A 7,316-nucleotide genomic window follows, 5' to 3' on the forward strand; every position below is an offset into this window, starting at 1 on the left:
GTGTGTGGGTACCTTTTTGCAAAATTGCCATAGTTTCTTTCCTATCTATCAGATATAAATCGGACGGCCTATATTGCAGGATGGCAGGCACACCATCATCACCAACTCTGTTTTTATAAGAGTGTGATGTAGAGTAGATACAAGCCGACAGGTGGGCCCCATGGTAGTGAGATAATGTGATGCAACACTAGAGGTGCCACGTGGAGCGTTTAACTGGTCAACTAGTCGTGTCTTGAGCAAATACAGAGTTGTACGGTGAGCCCGTGATTGTATAATAACCACAAAACGTAAATGGTGACCGTAATGAGTGGATTCTGAAGTCCAATGTACGTATCATGCTTTCGCTTCAAATACCATGATCGTCATTGTATATATCGCGAGAGAAAGATGAAGCATGCGTGCATGTGCTGGGGGCTTACTTTTAGAGGACCTGGAGATAGTTTGTGTGCGTACATGAAAGGGGCGTAGAGGGGGGGTATGCGATGGAGAGAGAGATGCTCTTCGTTCCTCTTTATTATGACTAACTTTGTATATAGTATAAAAACATACAAATTCGCAGTGCGGAATAAATATCATTATGGGCACCATGCAATGCAAATTAGCATTCATACTCCTCCATATAACTTTGTAATGTTGTATATATGTAGAAATTCTAAAATAATTTTTTGGCCACACTTTATTCAAAAGGAATGTTGTATGCGAAATAAACGTGAAGAGAGGGCTTTTTAGATTAATGGGGTACGTGATGTAACATGTGTGAATGTGTAGTTGATGCATTTGGCAGGGCCTAGAGAGGTATGTGTGTGTATTACGTATTCGAGAGAGGCATGGATAGAGGGGCCGGCGGGGGGCGTGGGAGAGATAGCACGAGAAATGAGAGTGGTCTAGAGAGAGAGACGAATATGACGTCACGGCGAGAGATTCCCTTGAGTGTGTATATGCAAGGGGGGAGGGGATAGAGGCACCAGGAGAATATTTTCTTGTGTGTGGTGTATGTGTTGGTATGTGTGGGTGTGAGAAGATAACGAGACATGGGGGCAGAGGGTGTGTCACCGCGTGAGGTCCGGTGGGTCGAGGTGAGGCCCTTCGTTCGGTTCCGTCCTGCGCCACATTGGTCGGCCCGTGACGCATTTAGGGAGACCCATGGATGACTAGTCGTACAAGACAAAGATAGCAGAATTGTGAAGGACTCTGTGTCCACTGACAAAGCCGGCTAGGATTTGTAACCCTAGGTTCTCGGACTAAGGTAACCCCTTTATCTCTAATATTACTATTCATCCAACCTAACTTTAAGGGGCATCCTACAGAATGCTCTGCTAGAATCATACTCGTCGATTAGGAAGAGAGGTGTGAGACAATGCGTGAGAGACAGGCCTAAAGATAATGTGCGTACATGAGACACGTAGGCAGGTCTATGTATATAGAAAGGGTCGATGGGGATTGTGCATGTGTATGCTTGCGAGAGGAAGAGTGCTTGTGATAAAGGTTAGTGAAAACAGTTGTAAATGGTTACGAGAGGGAGGGAGGGTTATATCGAGAGCATGTGTGCGAGAAAGACACCTCGGGAGAGAGTGTGTGAGCATGTGTGAGAGACCACCGATGGAGAGTGAAACTACACGTAAAAGACTGCTGTACACATTGATTAAAGATATAAATTGTATCCAAATATTAGGATGGGATCATGATATTTGCAATTCGCGTAAGGAACGGTCATTGATCCATCAGACATCTAGATTCTATCGAATTTGAGCATGTCTATGTTATTATTCGACACAATTGATCCACATAGTTAGTATTTTGAACTCCAGACAATGCATCACTTTAGCAATCGAATATAAACGTGAGTATAGTTCATGTTGTGTGTGTAAAGCACATTATACATACGAAAGTTACACAATGAACATTATAAATAGCTACCTATGAACTAGCATACATTTGAATTCAACTTAAGGTGGTTTAAAAAAATCGAATTCAACATGAAGTCCATTCAATTATTTGAATTTGATATCATGGCATTTGTAAATCATACCTAAATTATGGGGGCACCAATCTTTGCTCTGATTTTGTACATAATAGCATATGTAGTCGTGTACAAAATAGATTCAAATTTAGCTCCTCCATTCCAAAATAATCGTAGTTATAGGATTTTCAAGTGTCAAAATTTCAAAAAGAAGCGGATAATTTAATGAGGTTTTCGAAAATACAAGGTCAAATTTAACTTTGTCTATTGAGGTCAATCCTCATAGTTCAAGAGTACTCTAAACATGAATGCTTGTGTTCCAAAATTTCGAATGAAGCGCCAAAAGAGCCTCTACTCGCCCGAAACTGCGTGAGACCAATGTTTGGTAGTACAAGGAAATTACTTTTCTAATAACTCTGACCCGTGAAACCTACCGGCCCGACGTCCAAAGGTCTAAACCGGGGTTGGTTTGTAGCTTCATCTAGACGCCACGCAACCGCCTCCGAAAAACATTCATACACAATGGCCACCTAAGCACACATGCGCACGGCCGAAATCACTCCCACCCACTATTTGGGACACCTGGGATTACCATCCTACCCGTGACCCGCAGTAGGTCCGAAATTTAAGAGGGGGCAAAGTTTGTACTTTCCCCAAATTTCAAACAAGCGCATCCCATCTTCTGTTCAAAAAAGCCAAAAACAAGCGCGTCCCAGATCGAAACATGGTTCTCCCCCCCCCCCCCCCCGCGCCCACCCGTCCGACTCCCCATTCGTACTCCATGGGTGCAAAAACTACGTCTCCACCAGCCGTGAAACCTCGGCGTCCTCCATCCGCCACCCCATCCCACCCAACAACCGCCGCCCTCCTCCATCACGTCGGATCCGATACCCCGATGTCGTCGTCCACCGCAACCTCAACCGCAACGCCCTCCATGGCTAGTAGTTGAAGCCAAGGCTGAGCCGTCCGTACCCGAGCCAGTTCAACCATGCCATCCTGCGCCTCACCGCTGCCGCTCCAACTTCGCCACCGTCCACCGCACCAGAGCTGTTCCTGCTACGCCGTCCTTCGCCGCCTCGAATCTGCTTCCCCTCTGCCGATATACGGCCACGGCAACACGGTCAACAATTTGTCCATGGGTTTGTCCGAGGATCCACGGCTCTCCAAAACATCGGTTCCCCTGGGAAAAAAAGAATATCGCCGCGAGAGGAGACCACACTGGCAACCGATAAGGGTACTCCTCTTCCCTTATTCGTGCAAATCTTACATGTCTGCTTGCACGGTATTCATCCTACAGAAGACACTAGTTGACCGCTTCTTCTTGATACTAGATGTTCCTAGTAACTCCCGATGCACAAGGTTTCTCCTCATATACTATTTCACCTTAGCTAGAGGTCCGTCGCCCCACTGAATTTCAGTTCCTGATCAGTTGATTCCCAATTAACGGAAGCATTCCCCAGCATAACAGGCACTAGTACGCCTATTACGCCGCCTCGGTGTTTATCTTAGGGGCGTGTGGGGCCTAGAGCTACTGGCGCCCGATCTAGAGGTTGGCCGGGATAAAGGGATTGGCTGGGGCACTGCTAAGCACGGCGGTAGTGTGAGGTCGAGGGGAGGGCGGGGCAGCGGAGGCAGGGGTCTGGGCCGGTGGTCGCTGGTGGTTCGAGGAAGATCGTCAACAATGACTGGCGGGAGGTGGATGAAGTCCATCTACCTGTTCCTTATAGATCGGACGATTCATTAAAAAAATTGACTGGCCTATTTATTTTCAGTCAACTGTTATCTTGATATGACCACATGTGGTGGTGTGCTGGAGGAGTACCTGCATTTCTTGTGCTCATATATTACAAAATCATACGGGGTATAATCTAGTTTTGTTTGCCATGCAATGTTGTAGAGCTATTATATGTCTCCTGTCATTTATTTCTCAGCCACCTACTATCTTCTACTTTTACAGTGCACTAGTTCTGCACACACTTCGGCCATACTCTCACTATTGTGTTTTTATGCAAGGGTATTTCAGAGTCTGCCTCGAGAGAAGCAGAAAAGAAAAGAGAGAAGTCGCGCCAGCTTTCTTCACAGGTAGGCACGGCATGTTACAACGCTATAAAGGGTGCAATGTCAGCAGATAGAGACGGTAAACGTAGCTCTGGAGTTGATGACCTCGCTCGCAATGAACCACCATCCCAGGTGCTTGCTTTAACTTCGTGGTGTCATATGTGGTTGCATGTTCCATATGGTGTCTAGCTTGTATTCGAAAGGCCGAAGTCGGTCTTTATTAAGATAAGAAAAGATATTTTTTACATGAACCACCATCCCGTGAGCACCAGAAGACAAATAGCTAGTCAGGGCACTGGCCGAGCCAGTGACAAGCCCAGCAAAGACAAGCATCACCTGGAAGCCAACTAAAAAGCCGCGATGGTGGCGAAGCAGCCCGCCTCCCACCAGGCTCTCAGGTCCAAGATGATCATGCTCACCACTCCAGCCGGATGTCTAACTTGTATTGCTTCCAATTTGGTTAAATTGCATCTGCTTAGCTTACACATTATACCTTTGAATATGACATGCATTTCTGTTTTTGGTACATACTAGTACATCTGTGTATTAACCATGTTCTTACATCAAACTAATGTTCTTGTGTATCCCTCATCAATCACTTATGATGAGGCAGGCAGGCAAGTGGACTACTCCTCATTTAAAGAATGCAGCGTCAGCCTCCCGACATGATTCTCAAGAAACAGCAAGGCTAGATGAAGATAGTGAACGTAGCTCTGTAGTTGATTACCGCATTTCCCCTACACTAGCATCGCAGGTGCTTGCTCTAACTTGGCAGCGTGATATGTGGTTGCATGTTGCATATGGTGTCTAGATTGTAATTCTTCCAATCTGGTTAAACTGCATGTGCTAGTCTGCTTAGCTTATACATTATACCTGTTAATGTGACATGCCTTCTTGTATTTAGTACATAGTACATCTGTCTATTAAGCATGTCCTTACATAAAACTATTGTTTTTTTGTATCCCGCATCAATCAATATGACGAGACACCTTTAGTATATGCAGTGCGATATTAGTTGCATCTTTCATATGATTTATAGCATGCGCTGCTTCTAATTTGTTGAAATTCCATTTATGATGGGGCGCTTTTAACTTGGCAGAGTCATATTGGTTGCATCTTTCATGTGGTGTCTGGATTGCATTGCTTCTTATTTGTTGGAATGGTTTATGCTTAGTTTACATAAACAGTTGTGAACATGCCATGCCGTCCTGTTTTTCGTACATATTCCATGCTGGTATCATGTGTTTGCCTTACATCAAAGTAGTGATTGTCAGTATCATGCATGAATGAGTTCTGAAGAGAGAATTTTATTGCTTTTTCTTGTCGGTTTTACTTGACAATTCAAAATCAATAAAGCGGAAGGAAGTTAGCAAGGCAGCGGATAAAGGTGCTCCTTCCAAACGGAGGGCCTCTACAGTTTCTACTCCTCCACCCCCCAAGATGATTTCCAAGACAACACATGCATAGACACTCAACGTAGTTGTGTTTATGATGAGCACGTCTCCCCTAGTGCACCATCACCGGTGCTCCCTCTAACTTGGCACTGTTATATGTGGTTGCATGTTATGTGTGATGTCTAGCTTGTATTGCTTCTAATTTTGTTGAATTCCATCTGCTTACTTTACACATTATACTTGAATAAGACACGTGTTCCTGTTTCTAGAACATACAATATCTGTCTATCACACCATGTTCTTACATCAAATTACTACTGTTGTGTAACCTGCAACAATCACTTATCATAAGACACGTTTGACTTGGAGTGTGATATAGGTTACATCTCGCATTCTTTTCTAGCTTGTACTACTAATTTGTTGAAATGGCACTTATGACGAGACAGTTTTAACTTGGTAGAGTGATATTCGTTGCATCTTTCATATGGTGTCTAGCTTTCATTGCTTCTAATTTGTTGAAATGCCTTCTCCTTAGTTTACACATCATAAGCTGTGAATATGCAATGTTGTGAATATGCAATGGCACTAATGACGAGAGACCTCTAACTTGGTAGTGTGATGTTGTTTGCATCTTGCATATGATTTATTTCTTGTACTGCTTCACATTTGTTTAAACGCCATTTATGATGAGACACTGTTAACTTGGCAGAGCGATATTTGTAGCATCTTTCATATGGTGTCTACCTTCCATTGCATTGCTTCTAATTTGGTGAAATGTCTTCTGCTTAGTTTACACATCATAGTTCTGGTTATCTCTTCGTCCTGTTTTTCGTACATATTACATCCTCCTATCATGTGGTTGTCTAACATCAAAGTTCAGTTCGTCTGCATCACGCATCAATTTGTTCTGAAGAACTAAATTGTTATTCGTTTTTCTTGTCGGCTTGACTTAACATGGCACAGAGAAAGAGGAAGAAACACAGAATGGCAGGGAATGAGAAGCGGATGAATCCTGCAGATTCTGCTGGTACTGATGGTGCAATAGAAGGTCAAAGTCCAGCGGAAAATTCTACAAACAGGGTATCCCATGCTACACGAGCTGCAAAAAAGCCAAACAGAAACAAATAGCTGCCACCAAACAAGCAGAGACAGCCCTAGTTCTTGCAACACCTTCCACAGTACTACCAGCTGCACGAGTTACTCGTGCGTCAACTGAGCTAGCAGCACGTTCCCAAGCTCCCTTGCCACCTGACACTACTTCCCAAGCACTCTTGACACAAGACGAGTTGGCAAGATCAGATGAACCTTGTGAGCTTCAACAGCAAGAAGGTAGTTGCTGGAGTCAAGTTACAGTTGCATGCTTCTTTATATGTAGTCTCACAGTTTGATGTACACTAACACTTCCTATGTTCGTTGTTGGACTAGCACCTAGGCGCAAGAGGAAACAAACATCAGGGATAATGCTCGATAGGTTAACTAAATCTAGAGGAGGAAGAATGGAGATCCATTTTGAGGCAGGTTTAAAAAGGCCACGTGATGCTACAGAGTCAGCCAAGTTAGTATCAGAGGCAGCGGTTGCCGTTAGGTGTCATGTACGTATCCTCCCAACATGGATTCAGTACAGGAATGACAAAGACGAAACCCAGTTCAACACCTTCCTCGACCATTTATCTGTAAGTATGGTTATGTATGGAAACTAGTAATATCGTCTTGCTCTGTCCCATACTTTCTAGGTTGCTGATAATGAGACTCCCATAATTTTCAACAGATGAGGTTCAAGTTGGATAGCCAAGATGATGCAACCAGACAAGCTTGCACCCATGTTTTCAAGTCTGCTCTGCGACAGTATCGGTATAATTTGAGGAAAACTCACTTTGAAGGCAAGGCTAACAGTGAACTTTCCC

The sequence above is a fragment of the Triticum aestivum genome, chromosome 5D (genome assembly GCF_018294505.1).
Source record: "Triticum aestivum cultivar Chinese Spring chromosome 5D, IWGSC CS RefSeq v2.1, whole genome shotgun sequence".
NCBI lineage: Eukaryota > Viridiplantae > Streptophyta > Magnoliopsida > Poales > Poaceae > Triticum > Triticum aestivum.